Here is a 26,946-nt window from a genome sequence, read left to right as displayed (position 1 = left end):
TTATAATAATTAAAAATAACTAAATAAATATTAATTATTAATTATAAAATAATTATTAATTAATTAATTAATAATAATTAGTAATTATTAATTATTATTTAATAAGTAATAATGATGATGATTAATAGATGAATAATGATTAATGATTAATTATTGTAATAATAAGTATTTATTAATTATTAATTAATTATTAATAAACTTTTAAATATTAAAAATAATAATAATAATTATCCTAGAGAGCTCGAGCTCCCCTTATTAGTATTCTAAATAATATTCTTTATGGTTAATGGTCTGTTAATTGTTTCTTCCAATGATCAAATTAAGACAAAAAATTATTAACAAAATCGAAAACGGCTAGGGCAAAAACTACCTGAAAAGCCCTGGCGCCTCTCGATCTAGTGCGTTAGCGCGCATAGTTTTTCAGATTAAGCACTAGCGCTCAAGCCGTTGCGCTAACGCGCAGCTAAGCAAGCAATGGTTGGATTCAGCATACTAGCACGTGCATCCATTATTATTGTTATTATTATTATTATTATTATTATTATTATTATTATTATTATTATTATTAATGCATATGAGGCCCTTGAGTTATGAGGAAGGAGAAGTATTTTGTGTTCTGGGGTATTATTAGAAAAAAATATATAAAATTCCATTTTAAGAGATAATGAGATAAAGAATAAACCAACAACTATTTTCTTCTTAAATTTGCAAGATAAAAAGATAAGAGTTAAGAGGAAACTAACAACTTCATTGACAATGTTAATGTATAAAGCCCCTTTCATTCTAAAAATATCCAAATATGTCATGGGCCAATCATAATATGTCATGTCATGGGCAATCGGCAAATCCAAACACGTCAGCATTTGCAACATCACATCAGTTATTAAATGTTGGTATGCTGCCATTAAAATCCCGTTGAGGTCGAATTCAGTCAAGTGAAATGCGACCACACCAGCCACCACATATTGGCCTCCAACCATGGTCCCACGGTACGCCACCTCTATTCAGTCACACTAATCATGCCCCCCCCCCCCCCCCCAAAAAAAAAAAAGAAAAAAGATCAGAGAGTTCAAATTCTTCTATACAATATAACAGAGAGTTGAGTTGAACTTCTTTTTAACATATGTTGGTGTTTTCAGAAAAATAATTCTTCAAATTTTAGTTTTAAAACAACTTGTTGTCACTCTATCCTTGTCCTTGGCTAATTCCTCACTAATCATATTTTATCCCCAATAGCTACCTAAAGCCCAGACTAATTCATTTTATATGATCCTTCCTCCATTATTTCCCATCGAGTTTTGTTCGCATTCACTCATACCAAGCTTCTCTCTCTCTCCCTCTCCTCGACTACCTCTAGCCAAATCTGTCATGGAGACGGGCAAGCCACAACCAACATGGGCGGAATTTCTTGGGAGCAAACACTGGGAAGGTCTGCTCGACCCACTGGACCTAAGCCTCCAGCAACTCATCCTCCAATGTGGGGATCTCTGCTAGTGCACCTACGACGCATTCAACAGTGACCCACGCTCCAAGTACTGTGGCAGCAGCCACTACGGTAAGCGTACCTTCTTTGACAAGGTAAAATTTTTCCCTCCTAACAACGGATTAGAAGTTGCTGCTTTCCTCTATGCCACCTCCCACATCGACGCCCTACAAGCCTTCCTCCTCCACTCCCTCTCCAGAGAAGCCTGGGGCCGCAAGTCCAATTGGATTGGATACATCGTCGTCACCTCCGACTGATGTGGCTCATTGTGACACTAGAAAGTGCACTAGCCATTCAAGTAATAAAGTAGTGAATGAAGTATCGTTCCCACGAGGATTTAGGAAACAAGTATCAATACTAAATTGAGTACTTCTTATCTGATTAACAAATAAATCAAAACTTTAATGAAAGTTAAAAATCCTAAACTAAAATCTATCTAAATCGTTGGCCCAATTGCCTTCAAATCAGGTTAGAAGAGTAAGCAGTAAATGTCAATATCAAAATTCAACAATCTATCAATTTGGATCATTCGAATAAATCATGATTGAACCTTGGTTTGGTGAAACCCCAAGGTCATGAACAACTCTCTCGAGCGCATGTTCAATCTATGCATGAGTGATGATCCCCATATCTCTATCAAGGATCTAATCCCCGTGCATGCATTTCTACAAACACTTCTAAAGTATCAATTCAAATCTGAATTGATCACCAATTGAATTGTGCAAGTTATTTCTAACCTTGCATCCAATTCAGTTCTTGAATAGTAGATCTGAATTCCTAGAGTCTCTCTCAAGCACTCTAGGAATTCTAAGCTTTAGATCCATTCGGCCAATCTGAAATTTACAGATTTGAATTCTCTTTCAAGCAATTCGGATCTTGCAATTTCAGATCTGAGTTTTGAAGGTTAATTGGCTGAATTAATCTACAATAACACCCTTATTCAAGAAACTTCAAGTACAATTCATAACCATTCGAATGAATCAAAAAGAATTAGATTAACGAACTGAAATTTTACAAACTGAAATACATCAAGGAAAAATGGAAGAAGGAAAAAGAAGAAAGAAAATATAACAAAGAAATTGAATTCAAACCAAAGGAGAATGAAACTACAATTGATTTATTACAAAAGATCTCTGAATCACAAACCCTCAATTTTGAACTCACCTTCTCTTCTTGCTTGCCTGACTTGAACTCCTTCAGCCCTTCTTTTTCTTCTTCCTTGCGCCTAGCCTTCTTCTCTTCTCTTCTCTCAAGGTGGCCGAACCTCTAAGAGTGGGAGAGCCTTCCTCTCAAGCAATTGAACACCTCTCCCCCCTCCTAAAGTCCTCCTTATATAGTTTTTCAAGGGGGCTCTTACCCCTTCTTGAAGCCTCTAGAATGGGGTGTATTACACCCCTTTCTTGAACTTTCTAGAGCTCTCTTGAAAGCCTCCTAAGGGCTGCTATTTGGGCTGCACTTAGGCTCTCTCTTAGAACATGATAGCTATACTTTGAGCTGCTCTTTTGGGTTGAGAATGGGCCTTCTTTTCTGGGCCGAATTCTACTCTTAGTTAGGCTTTCTTTTCTTGGGTTTTCTCAAGGAATCTGAAAGGATAGGATATCCATCACATGGATGCCCAAAGATTGCGGAATAAGGGGGCGAATTTCAAAAATTTTTCTCTCCCTTCAACTGGGAATCGAATTCCCTATTTAGAAAATCATATTTTCAAGGTTCATTCTTGAACCATAAACTGAACCAGATCTGAACCAAAAGGAGTAGGGAGGGATTATACCTGATACGGAGAAACAATATCTCCCAATGGAGGTGTTCACGCCCAAGGAAGGATCCAAAATCTGTTCCCACTAAAGATGGCACAGTGTAGGGTGGAGAAGAATCATCAGTATTCTTCCAAAAGAACTTGACCTTTCACAAGAATCAACTGGATGGCTTGTGAATATAGCTCCAAAAGATTGGTATCAAGATCGAATCTTGATTACTCCTGTAGAGAGGAGGAGATCGAACTACTGCAGGCGGCAGCTACAAGAAGGAAGCGGCAAGAGAGTATTCGTAGGGAGCAGAATTCTCTCTTCTTGTGATTTCAGCTCTAAAGACAGGAGTTGTACATTGCATGTCTAAAGGCTGCCGCCCCCTCCTCCTTTTATAGACTTAAAGGGATCAGCTGCTAATCCCATTAAGAGTTGCTGATCAAAATCAAACTTGGATTAGAAGTCCCTTTAAGTGATAAGGGATAACCCCTATCTTATCTGCAGATTAGATCAGCCATCTCCTAATCTAATTAGGAGGCTTCTAGATCTAAATCTTATTTATATCTTGGACTCTCTAAGTGGATAGGGTCTGGGCCCAATCCTATTAGCTGATCCATCTCAGAATTCACCCCTTTAAATGACTAATCAAATCAGCCCAGTTCGAAATGGGCTTAAGGCCCATTTAAGGTTATGTAATCACTTAGCCTTCCAAACTGCTGCCCAGCTGGGCTTCCTTGTATGGCGTGGGATCCAAACATTGATCTACACATCAGCCACATGGGTTCGGCCTAGCCTTTGTTACAAGGCCTGGCCGAATACACTGTTATTGATAGTGCACCCCCTGAAACCCATCTTATGGGCTCTATGGGCCCAACACTTACCCTAAGTGGTCTCTGGGCCAAGCCACCTTGTAACACCTAGGGACTTTGGGTAGATGCAAGATTAGCCCATCAGGTATTATTCTCAATGGTCTTACACTTAACCTCCCAGCCCATAATGATCATATACTGCCCAACAAGAGAGGACCTCTCCCTCAGCTGCAAGGAACAGTGTTGCACTCTCTGCTTTTATGGATCCCAAGAATTAAAACCTTTTGCAAACATTTTAGAAACCATAATATATATACTTTTATAAAAAATATATTTTGCAAAACAAATCTCAACGATTGAAATCGGTTGCCGGCAATCTTGGTTTCCATCAGTAAGAGTGCATCCCCGATCATTACCTTTGTCCGACAAAGGGACTGATCCTGTCACTATGATCACCCACTCAGATGAATTCTCAAACTGTTCCAACATACCCGGGTTTTGACCCCCGCTAAGGATCTCACTGATTGGTATATCAAAGATAGCCTAATCCGACACCTAGTGCAGTATCATAATCAAGTCTAGGGGTCGGGTGTAACTTTCCAGTTTTGCCCATCAATCTCCAAGGTCCAAGGCAATACTGGAAATCTGGTCCAGTTCATAGATTCAATTAATCCTACACTGTATGTGCCTAGGGTCTCACCTTGGCAGATGAGACAGGCCACCCCAACCAACTTGGTGGCACCACAGTGTCAGCCTTGTCAGGATAGGTCTCCCTAGACCGACCCACTGGCTGTGAATATTCTAAACTAACACGAGTCTCATTAAGTGTCCAGTTTAAGTGTATTACACAGAAACATACCAAGGGAACATGAATCAAATATGCACTTTTATTCATTTATGATAAACTCACAAAGTACATCATTCTGATTGAAGCTAAGGGCATACAAAACTGTCTAATAGAATCCACTTTTTCTTCTTGGGCCGAAGTGCTCTTTTTTGCTTCCACAACCGGGCTTGGCTGAATTTGGTCTTTTTGAACCTTCTTTCCTTGCCTTTTTCCTTCCTTTTCTTAGATTAATTACCCCTGAAACTTATTCTTAGCATTAAGCTAAATTAAGGCAAAATTTAATAAAACTAACATAAAAATTCATGCTAAAGTCCTCAAAAATTATAGATAAATTATAGGTTCATCACCAACCAAACTAGTAAATCTCTAGGTGGACGCGAGATATATGTGGCATGGCGGGGAGCCATTCAAAATTATGAATGGATTAATGTCATAGATGCACAACTTCAGTCCATCAAGGCTCTGTTGAAACCAGAAAATCAAAACTAGGACCAAGAGCAACACTACAATTGGCTCGATGGTCTCTGATGCGGCATGATTCAAGCACTCCTAGCTGGCTGCTGACTGGCTTCTTGTTGGCAATGGATGGTACCTGAGAAGATGGAAAGAAGGATTCCCGGGGATTTACCCAGTGGGAATACTCCAAAGCTTAAGTCAGAACATTTGGGAAGGAGAAGAAAGAGAGTGCAAAAGCTAAGAGTGTAGGTCGCACTTTATCAATGTGCTCGAGAGATTGGATTTTATAGGGGAATTACTATCAAATCTAGTGTAACCGCCATTGGGCCCCTGCCGCAGCCGTTACCTGTCAGGGCTGCGCAGGTGATCATTGCAACGTACCTCTCGCTCGGATGAGTGACACATGTTAAAGAGGCAGGCACGTTTCTGCCTACTGAGAGACGTGGGTGCAGACTATCGAAAGGGTAGGGGACTACACCGTCAGTTAAGTGATGTGGCGCAGATTGATTGGTACGGTTTGTCAGGTAGAAGCTTCCTGAGAAACATTCGCGCCGCTTACTCGTGAGCTACTTTGTAGCGAGCTTGGGAATACTTCAGGGTTGCCCTTACTAAGGTTATTCTCTGGGGTAACTTATTCACTCGGGGACTGGAGTGAGCTGGTTTCCTAGTATGTGAGCTAAAGCAGTCTTGGAGTATCCCCTTCTGGGTAGCTCGGCGAACCCAGAGCTCGTATTGTCACAAACTTCTACAGCGAACTATGATATAGTGAGCTGCTTTATGGGCTTGTTACTTAGCTGTGGTCAAGCTACGATGCTGAGTTGTTGCCCATGCTGAGTCAGGTCCACGTGTCATCATTTCATAGGTCGGGTCAAATCATCCTCCATCAATTGCCCCCCACTCCTCGAGCTTAGAGTGTTGCCTTAGCACAAGGAGTTCATGAAGTATGATGGACTGATTTGATCAAGATTCAAACTTGATTGACTACTCACATTAAATGCGTTCGCGGGAATCGGGAGATTTTTTGACCTTTCGTATTCCGAAAACATGCTGGGGTGGCTTTTAACTCCGGATGTCATGCAACCGTCGTTACCTCAATCATGGGAGACGTTCAGCCAATTGCTTTTCTGTTTCAGAAGGCGTGCGGTCAGCACACCTGCAAACCGTCCAATCAACCTTAATCCGGGCTGTTGATTCAGAGGTGTGGAGCCTAAAAATAGGAGGGCCCTTTGGGTCTCTCTCTCATGCCACCTTGCTGTCTTCGGATTCTGAGGTCATGCACCAATCAAGTCTACTCGAGTTCCTCACTTTACTTCATCCCGTCCTTTTTGATGAATCTCGATCACTATCGGTCATGTTAGGGTACCTGTATCATAGTCGCCATCGGGGCGGTGGCCTGGGTGACGATGCTCCCTCGAGTTCGAGGGGAGCTTGGGAACAGGGCCTAGGAGACCTCTGACAATGGAGCCTGCACTTCCCAAGGAAGGGAGCCTGATACTTTTGGCCCTTCCTCTATGACAGAGGGGAGGCTTAGGTCTTTAATCAGTTATTTCCACCTCCCCAAGGACCTTGTTTACTGTCTTCCCACCAGTAACTTTTCATGGGAGAATGGTCCCAATGAGATAGTTATCTATCAGGAGCAGCTCAAAGCTGGCCTACGTCTTCCCTTGCACCCTTTGATAGTGGAAGTGCTAAACCACTTCAACGTCACTATCGATCGATCAACTTCATCTCAATGCCATTCGGAACATGGTTGGGACTATATCCTTGTGTTGTGAATACTGTCTTTCTTTGTACCTTGACATTTTCTCTGCTATCCTCTGTATAAAAAATGCCACTCCCGGGGCTACATTGGAGAGGTGTCTCTACTACTTCTCTCCCCGTCGTGGCTACAAGCTCTTATATGAGCTTCCAAATAAAATTCCCGCCTAGAAGTGGGATAATTTTTTTGTCTACAACCCAAAGGGGTGGCCCTTCCCTACTTCTTGGAGAGGCGCCATTCAGGACTCTAGGGTCGAATTGGACCCTGATACTCAAAAAATGATGTTGTCTTGTGCATCAGTTGGCTTCCTCTGTTTGGATTACTTGATCGAGGAGAAGCTCGTGTAGGTTGGTCTAAGCCCGGGTAGGTTGCCTCTTTAGGTCACGTAGTACCTTGTCACTGTTGCATATATACATATACTTTGTTCTTACCGAACTAATTCCTTATGGTTTCTTCTTGGCAGCCATCATGTTTGGTGTTGATTCGCGCCGTCTTCTGTCGAGCAACCAGAGGCGCAAAGTAAAGATGTCGCGCCCTGACCAGACTCCCCCTGATTATAGTAGAATTTATCATATTTTTATCCCTAATTATTATGTCTTTTATACCAAATTAGCATCTAATTGGACTCATATTTCTATTCAGGGCATGAAAGAAGGCATCAGAAGCAAAGAAAGACAAATCGAATGATTTTTCACAATTTCGATATCATTCAGTAATCTGGGCCTAACTCGCATATCCGAACTCCCAATGGGTTGATTCAAGATTCACTAGAAAGATAAGAGAAAAATCCACAACTTTTATGTTTTGGACTTTCGCAGATTCGGCCTGAATCGAAGCCAAATCTGGGCCCGAAGTCGCGGCAAATTCATAGGAAGGCCCAATCCGCAGCTGAAGCCCAACTTGCAGAAAAGCCTGGCCGAAGCTCAATTCACAAAGGAGGTCTAATACGAATCCAAGAACAAAAAACTGAGAAGAGTCCTTCCAGATCTAAATTATTGATGTAATCTTAGAGAGATAAGAGGATTGAGTTCATTAGATAAAATGATAAGATTAGAATTAGGATAGGACTTTCTATTCTTGTAAAGATTAACTTCAAGAGGAAATAGGAGACCACCCTCTCTCCTTTAAGCTATATAAAGGAGGGGGCGGACAAGCTTTAGGCATCACACAATCACTCAATCTTGGGGATTGAATCAAGAAGAAAGGAGAAATCAGTCAATAAAGGAGAGAGAATTCAAGAAAAAGGTGGCGGCAAGAGGAGGAGATCTCAGCATCATGGGCGATTCTAAGAGTTCTTTCTTTCCCTTTGTTTGCTTTAATTATTATTTCATGAACTGATTTGTTTCTTGCTAGGGTTGAGGAACGCCTAATTATGTTAATGAATATATTTTTATCTTTATGATTTATCCAAGATTGTGATTTTCATATAGTCTATACTAGTGCACTTACTAGGGTTATATATTTATAGCTATCAAGTTTTTGGCGCCGTTGCCGGGGATTTAATCCTAAAATAATATTAGAATTTGTCAACCTTGATTAATTTGGACCTTTTATTTCTATTTTTATTTTCTTTTTATTTTTGTTATTTTTATTGTTGTTTATTTATTCAAATTCTTGTTGGTTCAGATTTACTAGTGCATGACACGCACTAGACATGAAGGATTAGTTGAATTTGATCCAGAAATTGAGAGGACCCTTCGCTTGTTGCAAAGGGCCAACAAAGGAAAAGCAAGAGAGGAGGTTGTTATTTGTGAACCAGCAATAGAGATTGAAGGAGAGATGGCAGAAGGAAATCGCACCCTCTTGGACTATGCTTGTCCAAACATTGATGGAGCGACATCCAGCATTTGCAAGCCCACCATTCATGCCAACAATTTTGAAATCAAGCCTGCAATAATTCAAATGATCCAGACAAGCATTCAGTTTAGTGGGTTAACAAGTGATGACCCTAATGCACACATTGTTAACTTCTTAAAAATATGTGACACGTTTAAACATAATGGAGTTAGTGATGATGCTATTAAGCTTAGATTATTTACTTTTTCATTGCTTAATAGAGCTAAAGATTGGCTTAACTCACTCCCTACAGGAAGTATCACTACTTGGAATGATCTAACCCAAAAAGTTTTGGCTAAATATTTCCCACCCTCCAAACAACAATGTTAATTAATGATGTTACTACTTTTGCTCAATTTGAGAGGGAATCCTTGTATGAAGCATGGGAACGATTCAAGGAGATGCTTAGAAAGTGTCCTCACCATGGGATACCAACTTGGCATCAAATTCAGACCTTTTATAATGGTATTACCCCCTCTAACCGAACCATTATTGATGCAGCCGCAGGTGGTACGATCATGAGGAAAACACCAGAGGAAGCTTATGACTAATAGAGGAGATGGTGTCAAACAGCTACCAGTGGAGCAATGATCGAACCAATCAGAGGGGAGTACACCATATCGATTCCCTTGCAGCCATATCTGCGCAACTTGCTAGTCTGAATAAGAAGTTTGATGCTTTTAATATTGCAGCCATTAATACACCATCTAGCATCTCATGCGATTTATGTGGTCAAATAGGACATACTAATTCTGACTGTCAATTAAATAGTCCTTTTATTCCTCATGAGAATGTTAATTTTATCTCTCATGCTGGCAGGTCAAACTTCAACCCATACTCCAATACATACAACCCAGGGTGGAGGAATCATCCAAACTTCTCATGGAGTAACAATCAGCAAAAGGCACCCATGGGTTTCCAACCACAGCCGCCTCCACAAGAAAAAAAGAACAATTTAGAGGAAATGATCTCTAAATTCATTAGTGCCACTAAAGCAAGGTTCCGAAGTCAAGAAACATTGAATAAAAACTTAGAGGTTCAAGTGGGGCAGATTGTAAGCATGTTGTCAGAAAGGAAAGAGGGAAGGCTACCCAGCAACATAGAAAAGAATCCCAAAGAGCATGTGAACGCCATAGCCTTAAGAAGTGGGAAGACAGTCGGCGAAGCCCTAGAAGATGACAAGAAAGCTGAAATGGCCGATTTACAGAAGGAGAATGAAGGAAGCACCCCTAAACTGAATTTACATGAAATTAAACTTCTTATCCCCTACCGTGGAAGAGTCTTGAAGGCTAAATTAGATAGACAATTTGACAAATTTTTAGAAGTTTTTAAAAAGATTCATATTAACCTTCCTCTTCTTGATGTTTTGTCACAGATGCCGAAGTATGCCAAATTCCTAAAAGAGGTAATGTCCAACAAAAGAAAGTGGGAGGATGGTGAGATGGTAAAACTAAACAAAGAATGTTCACCCATTCTTCAAAAGAAATTGCCCCCAAAGCTTAAGGATCCAGGAAGTTTTTCTATACCTTGCACCATAGGGAATACTGAATTTGAAAAAGCTTTATGTGATTTAGGTGCTAGTATAAATTTAATGCCTTATTCTATTTTTGAAAAACTTGGACTGCATGAACTAACATCTATAGCTGTTATCCTGCAATTAGCTGATCGAAGCATAAAATATCCTAGGGGAATAGTAGAAGATGTTTTAGTCAAAGTGGGCAATTTCATCATTCTTGTTGATTTCATTGTGTTGGATATGGAGGAAGATAAAACAATGCCATTGATTCTAGGGAGACCTTTTCTTGCTACTAGTGATGCTTTAATTGATGTGCAAAAAGTGTTAGACAGTTTTGTATGCCCTTAGCTTCAATCAAAATGATGTACATTATGAATTTATTGTAAATGAATAAAAGTATACATTTGATTCATGTTCCTTTGGTATGTTTCTATGTAATACCCTTAAACTGGACACTTAATGAGACTTGTGTTAGTTTAGAATGTTCACAGCCAATAGGTCAGTCTGGGGAGACCTATTCTGTTAAGGCTGACGCTATTGTGCCACCAAGTCAGTTGAGGTGGCCTGTCTAAGCTACCAGGGTGAGACCCTAGGCACATACAATGTAGGATTAATTGAATCTTTGAACTGGACCAGATTTCCAGTATTGCCCTAGACCTTGGAGATTAACGAGAAAAACTAGAAAGTTGCACCCGACCCCTAGACTTGATTATGATACTGCACTAGGTGTCAGATTGGGCTGTCTTTGATGTACCAATCAATGAGATCCTTAGCGGGGGGTCAAAACCTGAGTATGTTGGGATAGTCTGAGAATTCATCTGAGTGGGTGATCATAGTGACAGGATCAACCCCTTTGTCGGACAAAGGTAATGATCGGGGATGCATTCTCTCTAATGGAAACCAAGACTGCTAGTAGCCGATTTCAATCGTTGAGATTTGTTTTGCAAAGTATATTTTATATGGGATATAAAAGTATATATGTTATGGTTTCTAAAATGTTTGCAAAAGGTTTTAATTCCCAGGATCCATATAAGCAGAGAGTGCAACATTGTTCCTTGCAGCCGAGGGAGAGGTCCTCTCTTGTCGGGCAGTGTTTGATCATTATGGGCTGAGAGGTTAAGTGTAAGACCATTGAGGGTAATACCTGATGGGCTAATTTTGCATCTGCCCATAGTCCCAGGGTGTTATAAGGTGGCTTGGCCCAGAGACCACTAAGGGTAAGTGTTGGGCCCATAGAGCCCATTTGATGGGTTTCAGGGGGTGCACTGTCCATAGCAGTGTTTTCGGCTAGGCCTTGTAACAAAGGCTGGGCCGAACCCATGTGGCTGATGTGTAGATCAATGCTTGGGTCCCACACCATACAAAGAAGCCCAATTGGGCAGCAGTTAGGAAGGCTAAGTGAGCACATAAGCTTAATGGGCCTAAAGCCCATTTTGAACTAGACTTATTTAATAAGTTAAATATGGGTGAATTCTGAGATGGATCAGCAGATAGGATAGGGCATTAACCCTATCCACTCAGAGAGTCCAGATCTAAATGTGATTTGGATCTAGAAACCTCCTAATAATATTAGGAGAAGGTTGATCCAATCTGCAGATAAGATAAGGTTTTATCCTTATCACCTAAAGAGATGTTTTGATCCAAATGAGATTTGGATCAACAACTCCTAATTGGATTAGGAGCTGATCCTTTGGGGTTACAAAGAAGGAGGGGGCGGCAGCCTTTAGAGAAGACATACTCACATCCTCTTAAAAGCTGAAATCACAGGAGAAAGATTTCTGCAATCCCTACGAAAATCTTTCTTGCCGCCTCCTTCCTGCAACCGCCACACATCCAGTTCGATCTCCAACTCTGTAGGAGAAGTCAAGATTCGATCTTGACATCAGTTCTTTGTGAAAGAATTGATTGTAAGTTGTGCTCACGTGCGATCCTGTTGTTTCTTGCGAAGGATAGAGTTCTTGGAGAGGAACACTGCTGATTCTGATCCATCCGACACTGCGCCATCTTCAGTGGGAGCAGTCTTTAGATCCTTCCTTGGGCGTGAACACCTTCGTTGGGAGATATTATTTTTCCGTATCAGGTATAATCATCTCCTACTCTTTTTGGTTCAGATCTGGTTCAGTTTATGATTCAAGATTGATCCTTGAAAATATGATTTTCTAAATAGGGAATTCGATTCCCAGTTGAAAGGGAGAGAAATTTTTTAAAATTCGCCCACCTTATTCTGCAAGATTTGGGCGTCCATATGATAGATCTCTCATCCCTTCAAAAAGGTCTACTTACCCTTAGAATCAATGGTGAAGAAGTGGTGTTAAATGTAATTAAAACCATGGAACATCCCAACGCAATTGAACATGAAATTTATGCAATCGATAGCATTGATGTTGGTGCAGCCGAAGTAGACACATCTAAATTAGAAGACACGCTAAAAGTTGCACTTAAGAATAGTCCTAATCAATTGCAACAAGCAGAGCAGAAGTTTGTACTGAAATCAGAATTGCAAAATTTGACTTCTGAGCCAGATTCTTTTGAAATTACAATTGAAATTCTTTTGAAATTTGACTCCCCCCTCTAGGGGTACCAAGTACGGGTCTGTTGAGTCGGGCTTCACCTCTCCACTACCCGAAGTTCCGCTGCCTCCATTTGAAGGGGGTGCTAGTAGGGCCAGCCTCGATGAGGGTGAGCTCCTACAGCAAGAGGTAGTCCCCCAGGTCCTTCTTGGTCGTTTCCCTATCCGCGGGTCCTAGTGGGGAACTGGGAGGGCGTAAACGATTTCATCGTGGCTCGTAGGAGGAGCCGAAGAGTGATCTGCAACGAGGAGGTCACTAAGTGGGGAGTGATGGAGCCTGGGGATCTTGTCGCGCTTGCCACCTCTCACTGTATGGTGGTAAGTGGTCATTCTATCTTCCTTTGTCCTTCTTTCCTTTTTTGCTGTCTTTTGACTCCCATCTCTTGTTGGCAGGTAAACACCGCCATACATGCCATGGCCCTCCAGATGCATGTCCACTCCTGCGATGCTCATAACTAGAAGGTCAACATTTAGAAGCTTCAGAGCGAGCTCGACCGGACTCAGGGTGAGCTCCTTCACACTCGCAAGGGGAGTGAGTCCCAGGAGTTGCTCATCCGAGACCAAGAGGTCCAGATTGCCAGGCTTTCTGAAGAGAGCACGCGCTATAGTGAGGAGTTGTTAAGGGTGGCAGTGGAGAGGGAGCTCCTTCGGCAATAGGTTCGGGACTTCAAAGACTCCCAGGAATATCGACAACATGGTGGAGGCCGAGCAAGAGAAGGCGATCTGGGACTTCAAAGACTCCCAGGAATATCATGACCTCTAGGTAGAGTATGGCTCAAGTTCGTACCGCTCCGGGTTCAACCTCTGTCGGTGGTTGGCCCAGAAGAAATTCTCTGGGCTCAACCTCGACGGCATCACTATGAAGGGTCTGTCTCCCGAGACGGTGGACTAGGCGAAGGAAGAGGAGCTTGACTCTCCGGAGGATGAGGATGAGGAGGCGGATTCCTGAGGCTTCGACGGCATTTGTCTAGACTTCTGGTGGCTCCTGGGTGCCATAAACCCGGTCTTGAAAAGATCTTTTGTTGGGCGATTGTGCCCTCTCACCTTCTATCAGACTTTCCTGAGCTATTTAGCTCGGTTATTACTTTGTCATTTACTTTTTTTCTTTCTTCTTTTTTTTTCTTTTTTTTGAACCAGTAATGAATTTTCCTTTTTGCCAAAATGATCTCATCGTTTCAAGTTACTTAAAGCTACTTACTCGAAGTAGGACCCTTCAGTCATTGTTATCCCGAGACGTCTTTTGACATTTTAAGGCATCCCCATGGTGCCACGCATACCCGAGCTATGTGTTTTTCGGTTGTTCCTTAATTCATCCAACGCACTGAGATGAGTCATGCTTCATAGGATTTGAACCCGAGCTGCTTACGCCTCTACCATTTCATGCTTTGCTTGCACCACCGGAGCGGCCAAGTCTTTCTTAATGCCGAGTTTTTGGTTAGCTCGGCGCCTTAGCCCTTAGGATGAGGGGGTGGCTTGCAGTCTGTCATTGAAGTTTACCCATGTCGCGGAGGCGACTGGGTCTTACTGCGCCTAGATCATGTTAGCTCGGAATTTTGGCCCTTAGGCTTTGGGAGTGACTCGTGGTCTACTCAGTAGTTCACCCATGCAATAGAGGTGACTGGGTCTTACTGCGCCGAGATCATGTTAGCTCGGCATTTTGGCCCTTAGGCTCTAGGAGTGACTCGTGGTCTACTCAGTTGTTACAGGTAATATTGTCTTAAGTTGACAATATTCTAGGCCCGAGGTACTTGTTTCCTTTCAAGGGTCTCGAGCTCGTATGTTCCATCCCCGAGAACTTGTTTCACTCGGTAGGGTCCTTCCCAATGCGGTCCGAGCTTGCCAACGCCAGGTTCAAGTACCATAACTTTCCGAAGGACCAGGTCACCAACATGGAGGTTCCGCTTCTTGACCCTGGCGTTATAGTACCGGGCTACTCTTTGTTGGTAGGCTGCAGTCCTGATATATGCGAGGTCCCTTACTTCGTCAAGTAGGTCGAGGTTGGTACGTAGCTGATCTCCATTTGCCTTGTCGTCGTATGCTTCCAATCGTAACGAGGGAATCTTAATCTCAACTGGGATGACTGCTTTGGTGCCATAGGTGAGGTTGAAGGGAGTTTCTCCTATGGCAGTCTTTTCTGTAGTTCGGTAAGCCCATAAAATGTTGGGTAGTTCGTCTGCCCACAGTCCTTTAGCTTGATCTAGGCACTTTCAGTCCGCGAAGAATAGCTCTGTTCATAACCTCTACTTGACCATTCACTTAAGGGTGTGCGACCGAACTGAAGTTTTGTCGTATCCCCATGTCTTGGCACCAGTTCTGGAATTTTTTGTCCTTGAACTGCTTGTCGTTGCCAGAGATTAGAACTCGAGGTAAACCAAAGCGACACACTATGTTCTTCCAAAAGAAGTTCTAGATGTTTCGGGCCGTGATTGTTATAAGAGGTTCAGCTTCCTCTGGCCTGTCGCTGGTGGGAACGGCCCAAGTATGTCAATACCCCATTGTGCAAAAGGCCATGGGCTGGTGACGTATTTGAGGTCGACAGCGAGCTGATGGTGGATATTGGTGTGCTTCTGACACTTGTCACTTTTTTTGACGAGTTCGGTGGCGTCTGCTTTCATTATCGGCCAGTAGTACCATTGTCGTAGTGCTTTTTGGTGAGGGCCCTACCCCCCAAGTGTCTACTGCATAAACCTTCATGAGTGTCGCGGAGTACAAGCTTGGCTTTGGAAGGTCACAGGCAGTGTAGATAGGGAAGCGTGTAGGATTTTCGGTACAGCCATTCATCTATTATGTCATATTTGGCCGCCTGACGCTCTACCCTTCTGGTGGCATTGCAATCCGCAGGGAGGGTCCCGTGTAGCAGGAAGCTCGTGAGCAGGTCGATCCAGCTCGGCTCTGCTTGAACAATGGGAGCAACCTCTTCTGCCCACTCGAGAATGCTAGGCTGAGGCAGGTCCTCTATGTACACAATCCTTATGGTGTTATCACTGGTGTTGGCCAACCAGGACAGAGCGTCGGCCTCTGCATTCTCCGACCATGGGATTTGCCTGATGAAGTATGACTGGAAGTTGAGCAGAGCCTCCTATACTTTGGCTAGGTAAGCGATCATAGTCGGTTCGCGGGCTTCATATTCGACTGTGACTTGGTTGACTACAAGCTGGGAGTCGCTGCAGATGATGATGTGTTTAGCTTCCACTTCTTTGGCTAGGGCTAGCCCGGCTATCAGCGCTTCGTACTCCACTTCATTGTTGGATGCCGCGAATTCAAAGCATAGTGCGTACTCCAACTTTGTGCCACTTGGGCCATGCAAAATTATCCTGGCTCCACTGCCCTGCTGGTTGGAGGATCCATCTACGTGAAGGATCCAAGGCTCCTCATCCCAATTTGCGCTTGGCCTCATTGGGAGAGATGCTACACTGGCTGCTACCTCACGGCGCTCGGACTCAACCGGCCTGGGAGCTTCGAGCTCGCCCGAACTGGGGGCCTCGTGCTCAACCGGCCTAGGGACTTCTGAGTTGAAAGTGCACTCCGCAACGAAATCCGCTAAGGCTTGGTCCTTTATAGCAGTTTGCAGCTTATATCGGAGATCATACTCGCTGAGTTCAACGGACCTCTTCGCCAGTCGACCGGAGACCTTAGAATTGAGCAATACCAGCCTCAGAGGTTTGTTGGTGAGGACAATAACAGTATGAGCTTGGAAGTACAAGCGAAGCTTTCGGGCTGTGATAACTAGTGCATAGGCTAGTTTTTCTGTCTCTAGATATCTTGTCTGTGCTCCCTACAACACTTTACTAACGTAGTAGATAGGTCGTTGGGCCCGGTCTACTTCCTTTATTAGTATCGAGCTGACCACTTCATCGCTGGCCGAAAGGTACAGCTCTAAAACATCACCCTCTTCGGGCCGGGTTAAAACCATAATACTGGCGAGGTACCTTTTGATCTCGTCAAGCGCGAGCTGGTAGTCTTGGGTCCATTCGAACCCTTTGCTTTTCATTGCCTTAAAGAAAGGCAGGTAGTGGTCTGTCGTTTTGGACATGAAACGGCCCAGAGCGGCTATCCCGCCATTCAACCTCTAAACCTCCTTCACTTTTCGAGGTGGTCTCATGTCCAAGATGACCTTTATCTTTTCCGGATTGGCCTTGATGTCGTGCCGGTTCATAATATACCCTAAGAATTTGCCTAAGGTGACTCCAAAGACACTTGTTCGGGTTCAACTTCATATTAAATTTACGCAGAATCTCAAAAACTAAATTCTAGTCTTGTATTAAATCACAAGAAAGTTGGGTTTTGACAACCATGTCGTCTACATAACATTCCACCTTTTGGCCAATTAATGGCACGAACAGTTTATTTACAAGTATTTGGAAGGTCGCCCTGGCATTTTTTAACCCGAAGGGCATGACCTTATAACAGTACAGACCGAGCTCAGTTATGAAAGTAGTTTTCTCCTCGTCTGCTGGGTCCATCCTAATCTGATTGTAGCCTAAGTAGGCATCTAGAAAGCTCAACAACTCATGCCCCGAGGTCGCATCCACTAGGTGGTCAATCCTGTGGAGTGGAAAGCAGTCCTTTGGGCAATCTCGGTTCAGGTCGGTGTAGTCGATGCACATGCACCATTTACCGTTAGCCTTTTTCACCAGAACGGGGTTGGCCACCCAGCTCAGGTAATGGACTTCCCTGATGAAATCGGTTGTGAGGAGCTTCCCGACCTCCTCATCAACTGCCCTCCACCGCTCTAGGGCTAGGTTGCGTTTCTTTTGCTTAACGGGCCTAACTATAGGATCAGTATTGAGCTTATGAGTTATAATGTCAGGGTCTAAACTGGGCATTTTTGCCGAGGACCAAGCGAAAACATCTAAATTCTTAAGTAAAAAATGTACCAGTTCGGACCACAGGGGCTCCTCGACGGAAGCACTGATCTAAAGCATTCGGGGAGGGTCCTCTGTTGAGGTCGAAATAGAGACAGTCTCCTCCATGGGCGCAACTCGTTCCTTGCTCTACTCCACAGGTCGCTCGAGCTCAAGGCCGTCAGCCACCTTAGCTTTTCCCTTAAGGGCGACAACATAGCACTTGCGGGACTCAAGCCGGTCACCCCTCGCTACCCCGATACTGAAGTCCGTAGGGAACATCATGGCCAAGTAGTAGGTGGACACCACAGCTCGTAAGGCATGGGTAATCGGCCGACCTACTATGGTGTTGTATGGGGAGGGGGTCATGACCACCAAGAAGTTGTGGTTGAGCCTTACAACACTAGGCTAGGTGCCGGCTTCCACAGGTACTGTCACTCTTCCTAGGGGCTGAACTTCCTCTCCGCTGAAGCCAACCAGGGGAATGTTTGTGGGCTTTAGGTCGCTCTCCTAAAGCTGGAGTTTGTCGAAGGCTGCCTTGAAGAGGATATCCGCCGAACTGCCTGAATCAATGATGAGACTGAAAAGAACCCTATTTTTGTCCTCTAATTTTCATCTTTTTATATTACTTTAGCACTTAAATGAACTCATTACTCTTGTATTTCGATTCAAGGCAATAAAGAAGGCAATCGGAAGAAAACAGGGCAAATCGGATGATTTTGCACAGTTTCGGCGACAATCAGTAATATGGGCCTAACTCTCCGGACTCCGAATTGGACAATTCAAGAAACATTAGAAAGATGAAAGAAAGGCCCACAACTTTTATGTTTTGGGTTTTGAAAGATTCGGCACGCATCGAGTACGAAAACAAGCCCGAATTTAGAGCAAGTTCGCAGCCAGGCCCATTTCACAACTTAAGTCCAACTCGTAGAAGTACCTTGAAGCAGCCCAAGTTTTAAAGCAGCCCAACTCGAATTCAAGAGTCAAGAGTCCAAATCTTGAATGTAATCTCCAAAGAGAGAGTCTTATTAGATCTAAAGTCTTGAATGTAATCCTAGAGAGATAAGAATATTGAGATTAGATCATTCAATAAGAGATAGGATAGGATTAGTTCAAAGAAGATCAAGACTCCCTAAAGATAAGATGATCTCCTAGAAGGAGTTGGAAAACAGCCCTCTCCTTCAACTATATAAAGAGGGGGGTAAACCAGCTCTAGCATCACTCATTCCAAGATCCAAGTGATCATCAAGAAGACCAAGAAGCTCAAGAAAGCAGTTCGGTTATGGAGAGGCAAGGCATGGAGATTGTGTAGATCATGAGCAGCTAAGCTTCTTTTTCTGGTTCAAGGGGGGAGATTTGGTTGTGTCATTGTGAGGTTCTGTAGTTAATTTATTTTCTTGCTTTCTAATTCAAGTATTCATTGATTCTTGAGAATATTTTTTATTGGATGTTAATGTTAATTAGTCTGACAAACTGAATGTTGATTTTCCTACTGTTATCCATGATTTCAGTGATCCGTAATTGTCATGAATAGTGGTACAAGTAGCAATTAGGTTAATATCTTTCTGGGTCAATTGTTCATGACAGCCTTTGACCAATGTATTGACATGGTTTAACCTAAAGGAATCGATGGAACAAGATTCAATAATTGCAGTTATCTCAATTATTGTTGTTTTGGTTTAACTGTTTTCACAAATCTTAATGCTATCACTATTTAACATGGAACGCTATCGTAACCAGTTGAGTGGTGATAAGTGTTGATCGAATGCTGGGTTTGGTCAACTGAATTAGGAAAACACAAGGTTTATTATGGCTATCCTAATAAATCTAAGGTTAAATGCTTGAATTGCAAGAATGTTGAAATGTACCTAGGATCGATGGCCAATCAATTCAACCCGAACCCTTGAACCAGAATTCAGTAAGACTGATTTTCTCTTGTTTAAGTTGCTATTTATTTTATTTTCTTTTAATTTCAGTATTTAAATTCTCTCACTCAATTACATTACCCATTCATCTAAGAGATTATTGATTTGCTCCCTGTGGGATTCGACCTAGAACCACTTTTACTGCAAATATTTTATTATGGGACTAGTATTAATTTTGAGGGCTTCAACATCCCATCAATCAACAAGGACTCACTTGACTTTGAAATCATTGACCCTCATCTTTATGACGAGTGCGTCGCCATGAGGGTAGTGGACCCCACGTGCATCGTCCTCTGTGAAGAAGATGGGGTATTCTGTCCTTGGTCATTTTGGAGGGCTCTGCTCTTCCCTACTGGATTCTGAGCTGCTGTAGAATTGCAACCCGCGACAATCGATCCTCCGACCATGACGTGGATGATCACCCAAACTGGTCTCTCTTCGGGGGGCTGCTTCTGCGGTTGCTTCGCTTGTCGGCTGGATTCGGGGGTGTCTCTGCCTTGCTCCCCCTATCGAACTGCTTTATTATTATTACTACAATTATTATTTTGTACAAAATTTCATAAATATCCATGACAGATGAACTCTTCTATCTCATTGCAGAGGTTTTTACAACTCTCGGTACTATGACCGTGATCTTTATGAAAACTACAATACAAATTCTTATTCCGGGTGCTAGGGTCTGCCTTCAACCGTGGTGGCGACTTCACAAACGGGGCATCCTTGATCGCCATGAGGATCTCAGCCCATTTGGTGTTGAGGGGTGTGTAGTCCCTTTCTGTTGCCGGGACCTAGGTAGGCTGAACCAACCTTGCCCCCCGAGCTACATCCTTCTTCTTCTTCTTGTCGCTTTGGGGGCTCTAACTCCCTCTTTCTTTTTTCTGGGGCCTGCTCGCCCCTCTGGTTGATCTCTTCCTCTGTCCCAATGAACCGGTCCGTGAGTTTAAGGAACTCAGTCACGGTTTTGGGTTGGTTGACAACCACGTGCTGATGTGTCCACAATTTACATATAAATTCTGGTGTTTATGCATGGTTTTGATGTTGATTTGTGTGAATTCTTACCCCAATTTAGCTTGATTTCAGGAAATTGTCAAAGGGACAATTCTAGGGAAAAAGAGCATAAAATCATGCTAAAGGATGCCAAATATAAGGTGATACAACCCAGCTGGGAGCAAGGCCCAACCGAGATGTCAAAGGAGGGCCATTCGGCCCATGCTGCACTCTTTGGGAAAGCCCAAAGAGTGAGCACAACCAAAGCTCTCCAATGGAGCCTATTCGGCCTAGTAATAAGGAGGCCCATTTGCAGATCAAGAGCAGCTCAAGAGCAGCCCAAAGTGAAGCCCAAGGAGCCTAAAGGCGAGAAACTTTCTAGAAGAGAGAAAGGAGGCGTTAAGTGAAAAACAAGGTTAATTGGGTAATTCTAGACAATTTCAGCATTGAATAGTAATTTGGGCATAACTCTCTCATCCGTACTCCGATTGAGATGATTCAAGATGAGTTGGAAAGATAAAGAAAGGTTCCTAGAACTTTCATGTTTTGAGTTTTGATAGACACGGACTCAATCGGGGTCAAAATCGAGCCTGAATTATCTGAAACCGCATTGTAGAACTTTCTAGATGAGAGAACTTTCAAGAGCAACCCAAAGTGCAGCCCAAGGAGCCTAAAGGCGGGAAACTTTCTAGAAGAGAGAAATGAGGCGTTAAGTGAAAAACAAGGTTAATTGGGTAATTCTGGACAATTTCAGCATTGAATAGTAATTTAGGCATAACTCTCTCATCCGTACTCCGATTGAGATGATTCAAGATGAGTTGGAAAGATAAAGAAAGGTTCCTAGAACTTTCATGTTTTGAGTTTTGATAGACACGAACTCAATCGGGGTCAAAATCGAGCCTGAATTATCTGGAACCACATTGTAGAACTTTCTAGATGAGAGAACTTTCAAGAGCAACCCAAAGTGCAGCCCAAGGAGCCTAAAGGCGGGAAACTTTCTAGAAGAGAGAAAGGAGGCGTTAAGTGAAAAACAAGGTTAATTGGGTAATTCTGGACAATTTCAGCATTGAATAGTAATTTGGGCATAACTCTCTCATCCGTACTCCGATTGAGATGATTCAAGATGAGTTGGAAAGATAAAGAAAGGTTCCTAGAACTTTCATGTTTTGAGTTTTGATAGACACGGACTCAATCGGGGTCAAAATCAAGCCTGAATTATCTGGAACCGCATTGTAGAACTTTCTAGATGAGAGAACTTTCTAGAGGAAAGGGGCTAAGGAGAAGGCTATAAAAGGAGAAAAGAGCCAAGGGAAAAGGGGTCCAACATCTGATTTCAAACTCTCCTTGAGCTTTTGTTCTAAGAGAGAAAAAGAGAGAGATAGGCGCAAGAGAGGAGAAGAGAGGAGGAACAAGCAACTTCAAGAGAAGAAGAAGCTAAATTCAAAGGGAGAGAAAGCAATTGGAGATCAAGGGTTTCATCCTCACTTGATTTCTGTACCATTTGGTAATCGAATTCAGTTAAGACTTATGTAATTTCTCCATCAAATTTTCCTTTCTTGCTGTAATCAAAGCTTGTTTTATGTAAATTCAATTCTGTAATTTGTTTTCTAAGTTCATTCGAGTAAAGTAGATTCAATCTTGAAGTTTCTTGTTTGGAATTTTAATTGTGGATTGTTGGCCGAACTACTAGTCTGAAATCTTAGATCTGAAATTTCAGATCATGAATTTACAAGGTCTGAATTGCTATTTTCCAATCTCAGATCTGTAAATTCAGATCATGAAATAGTGAGATCTGAACTGCTATTCTTTAAAATCAGATCTGTGATTTCAAATCATGAACTTGTAATACCTGAATTACTTGAGAAAGAATTCTGGTAGCTTTAATTCAGTTTGGCCGAATTGTTCTTCTTTCTTGGAATTCCTAGAGTGCTTAAGAAAGACTCTAAGAATTCAGATCTGCCAATCAAGAGCCGAATTGAGTGCAAGGTTAGAGATAACTTGCATAATTCGGTTGGTGTTCATTTAACTGAGTTGATGATCATCCAGCTGAAATGAAGCCTTAGAATTGCTAGATCTGAATGCATGCATGGGGATTAGATTCTTGCTAGAGATAGAAGAACCGTCACTCATGCATAGATTGAACATGTGCTCGAGAGAGGTTGTTCATTGCTTTGGGATTTCACCAAACCAAGGCTGAATCCTGTTCTACTTGAATTGCTTAGAAAACTAGTTGCTGAATTTATTTTTCTATGCATCTTTAGCCTGTCTCCTCACTTGCATACAAGGTGTTTGGTCCAATGTGTTAGAAATACCTTTTTAGTTTTAATCTTAATTTTTCATTAGTTTTACATTTTGGCTGATCAGATAACAGTAGACTGATTTATTACTAGTAGTTGCTACATAAGTCCTCGTGGGAACGATACTCTACTCACTACTCTATTACTTGAGCAGCTAGTGCACTTGCTAGTGTCACAATGAACCACACATTACGTGCCATTTGAACTCCTTATGGGTGATACCTTGCTTGGCTGCCGTGAGGCGAATTACAGGGTCCAGGTCGGGTATCTACAAACAAGTGTCATTGAACCGCTTGATGTAGCTCCGGATGGATTCCCTTTCTTTCTGCACTATGCTGAGGAGGCTCTCTTGGGTTCATGGGCACCTCTTGCTAGTGACGAAGTGAGAGACGAAGACCTGCATGAACTGTGCCCAGCTTCTTATCGACCCTGGCGTGAGGTTCTAGTACCAGGTGCAGGCGACTCCCTTGAAGGTGGTGGAGAAGGCCACACACATGTAGGACTTGCTGGCTCTGGCCAGATGCATCTGGAACTGGAAAGCGTCCACATGGTCGCTTGGATCGAAAGACCCATCATCCTTATCTAGAGGAGGGAGCTTGAAGTCCCTTGGCATGGGGACAGCAAGGAGTTCGAAAGATAGTGGGGAAGAAATTGATAGGAGGGGGCAGCTCTTACTTCGCCAAAGCGTACCTCCTCTTTCCTTCTGAGCTCGGGAGAGGCTCTGGATGTGATGCGGCAGGCTCACCGGCGTCTTCACTGCTGCTGCTTTGCCGGTTCGGCATTGGCGCTTGATGCTTCAATGTCTCTGAGCTCGATGGGCTCGGACTGTCGGCGGTGACTTTGGACTGAAGGGCCCCGTCTGGGATCCGTGGCCAAGACTTCAAACGGATTTTCTGTGAGCGGGAGCTCGAATTGTGAGGGTTGTGGCGACGCGGGCCTAGTTGGCTGGGAGGCCCCGGTCCTTCCCATAGGCCGGGAGGTGGGGGTTGTCGGGCTTTCCTTCTTGCTACGGGAAGAGGCTTGGCTCCTAGCAGGATCTTGAACCTGGGACACCTCTCCCCAGCGATATCGCTCACCTCGGTGGGATGGCTTGGCCTACTTTGCGGCTGGGTGTCAGGGAGGAAGTGGCTGTTGGGCCTGAGGTAGCAAGGGAAATTGCTGTTGGTACTGGTACTAGGAGACCTAGTGCAGCACTTGCTACTGGTAAAGTGGGAACAGTTGGAACTGTTGCATTTGAGCCTGCATGGCCCGCATGCACTACACCAAGTCCTCCAGTTGGTTCGGGTTGGCCGCCGGGGGCACAACCAAGGGTTCAGTAGGGGTTGCTTCTACAGTAGAAGGGAGCGGAGCAATGGCAGGTGTCACTATAAGAGGCACATTCAGGCTGGGGACTCCGTCCGCTGAGAGGGGGATGGTAAACTGCCCGATATAGACAGTAGGAAACTAGGGTTGTTCCCCGGCGACGTTCTGCCTGGCGCCACGTCTGGCATTGTTGGAAGAAGCCATGAAGAATGCTAAGTTTTTTGGAAGAGAAGTGTTGTAAAAGCTTGGAGGAAGGCTTTTAGAAGTGGTTCCCACAGACGGCACCAAATGATGTGGCACGATCCGGGCACTCCTAGCTGGCTGCTAACTGGCTCCTTGTTGGCAACGGACGGCACCTGAGAAGATGGAAAGAAGGATTCCCAGGGATTTACCCGATGGGAATACTCCGAAGTTTAAGTCAGAACGTTGGGGAAGGAGAAGAAAGAGAGTGCAAAAGCTAAGAGTGTAGGTCACGCTTTATCAATGTGCTTGAGAGATTAGCTCGCAAGCAAACAAAGACTCAGGTTGAGTATATGAGTGTGGAAGTATTCAAAAGTCTGAGAGCCTTTCTCTTTTGCCTCAAGGGCTTTTAAAGGGGAATTACTGCCAAATAGAGTGTAACCGCCATTGGGTCCCTGCCGCAGCCATTACCTGCCAAGGCTGCGCAGGTGATCGTTGCAACGTACCTCTCGCTTGGATGAGTGACATGTCTTAAAAAGGCATGCGTGCTTCTGCCTACTGAGAGACGTGTGTGCAGACTGTCGAAAGGACAGGGGACTACGCCGTCAGTTAAGAGACGTGGCACAGACTAATCGGTACGGTTTGTCAGGTAGAAGCTTCCTAAGAAACATCCGTGCCGCTTACTCGCAAGCTACTTTGTAGCAAGCTTGGGAATACTTCGGGGTTGCCCTTACTAAGGTTGTTCTCTGGGGTGACTTATTCGTTCGGGGACTGGAGCGAGCTGGTTTTCCTAGTACGTGAGCTAAATCAGTCTTTAGAGTATCCCCTTCTGGGTAGCTCGGGGAACTCGGAGCTTGTGTTGTCGCGAACTTCTACAGCGAACTATGATATAGTGAGCTACTTTATGGGCTAGTTACTTAGCTACGGTCAGGCTACGATGCAGAGCTATTGCCCATGCTGAGTCAGGTCCACATGTCATCATTTCATAGATTGAGTTAAATCATCCTCCATCAGTCTCCTCAGCAAAATTCACAACAAAGCCAATGGCAATGGCAGCAGCAACAGTGAAGATGACGTCGAAAATGCGCCCATGGTCATGAAAGGTTGGTTCACCATCTACACTTCTGACGACCCAAGATCCCCCTTCACCAAACTAGGTGCCAGAACTCAATTTCTAACCAAGATCAAAGAGCTAGTGAAGTAATACAAAGGTGAGGAGCCAAGTCTAACAATAATAGGCCACAGCCTCGGCGCTTGTCTGGCCATCTTGAGTGCTTTCGATGTGGTTGAAAATGGGCTGTCGATGATCCCTATGGCTGCTATTATGTTCGGTAGCCCACAGGTGGGAAACAAGGCATTCAATGATAGGCTCAAGGCATTTCCAAACCTCTGAGTGCTGCACGTGAGGAATGAAATAGATCTGATTCCACAGTACCCAACCCAGATACTGGGCTACCAGTATACAGGTACTGAGCTCGTGATCGACAATCGGAAATCATCGAGCTTGAGAGACTCGAAGAATCCCAGTGACTGGCATAACCTTCAAGGAATGCTACATGTGGTCGTAGGGTGGAATGGAACGGACAGAGACTTTGAGTTGAAGGTGAAGAGGAGTATTGCTCTAGTTAATAAGTCCGGTGATTATCTAAAAGAAGAGTTGTTGGTTCCTCCGTCATGGTGGGTCGAGAAGAACAAAGGCATGGAGCTTGATGAAAATGGGGAGTGGGTTTTAACCCCGCCATTTGATGATGATAATATCCCAGTTCCTGAGTTTTGAGCAATGTACTAATATGGCAAAATTCTCTCTAAATTTCATTTAGCAATTAGGATTAGGTAATCTACTATTGGTTAATTCAACCTAAATGACGATCTGCTCGTATGGATGTTATGGCCTTTGAATTGGCCCTAGTCGACCCAATTGGATATTTATTAGATCTCCTTCAGCCTTTCAGGTACCATAGTTTCAGACATTCAGTGGATTGTTTCAGAATTCAGATGTTCCTTTCAATTCCAAGAAATAGATACATCCGATATCATTCAAACAGGGAAGGCCGGATAGGGCTACAAATGGGTACCCACTAATTCTAATTCGAATCTGATCTCATTAAGGCAATCTGGTAATAACTTTCTTTCTTCTCTTTGTCCTGTTCTGTTCTGTTCTGCTATATATAATCTTTTAATTACATTTCCACCTTTTTACGTACAATGTATTCCAGTTCAAGATGGCTTGGCGACGAAATACAATTGAAATTTTTCAGAAGAATATTGTGTTTATTTGCGGGAAATTGCAAGCTAAGATGGTTTCCAAAAGGGTTGAAGAATTTATAACAATTCCATGATCTCATGTGCCTCTGTCCTTTAATGAAAACTCCGTTATTTTCTCTAAAAAAA

At 43.4% G+C, this 26,946-nt stretch overlaps 1 non-coding gene and 1 pseudogene across 1 annotated transcript; one reads left to right on the top strand and one right to left on the bottom strand.

Annotated features, from left to right (window-relative positions):
- Positions 1–1,368: 1,368 nt before the first annotated feature.
- On the top strand, positions 1,369–26,332 carry LOC148877470 (phospholipase A1-IIdelta-like; annotated as a pseudogene).
- Positions 9,259–9,365, bottom strand: LOC148877471 (small nucleolar RNA R71). The gene has a single exon (XR_016106100.1). It is a non-coding gene; the product is annotated as a small nucleolar RNA R71 (small nucleolar RNA).
- Positions 26,333–26,946: the final 614 nt, after the last annotated feature.

Source organism: Nelumbo lutea, chromosome 1, assembly GCF_056320005.1.
Source record: "Nelumbo lutea isolate HS-2025 chromosome 1, American lotus-T2T, whole genome shotgun sequence".
Lineage (NCBI taxonomy): Eukaryota > Viridiplantae > Streptophyta > Magnoliopsida > Proteales > Nelumbonaceae > Nelumbo > Nelumbo lutea.
Note: the sequence above shows the minus strand (reverse complement) of the source record. Positions and strands in the feature narration are given on the sequence as shown.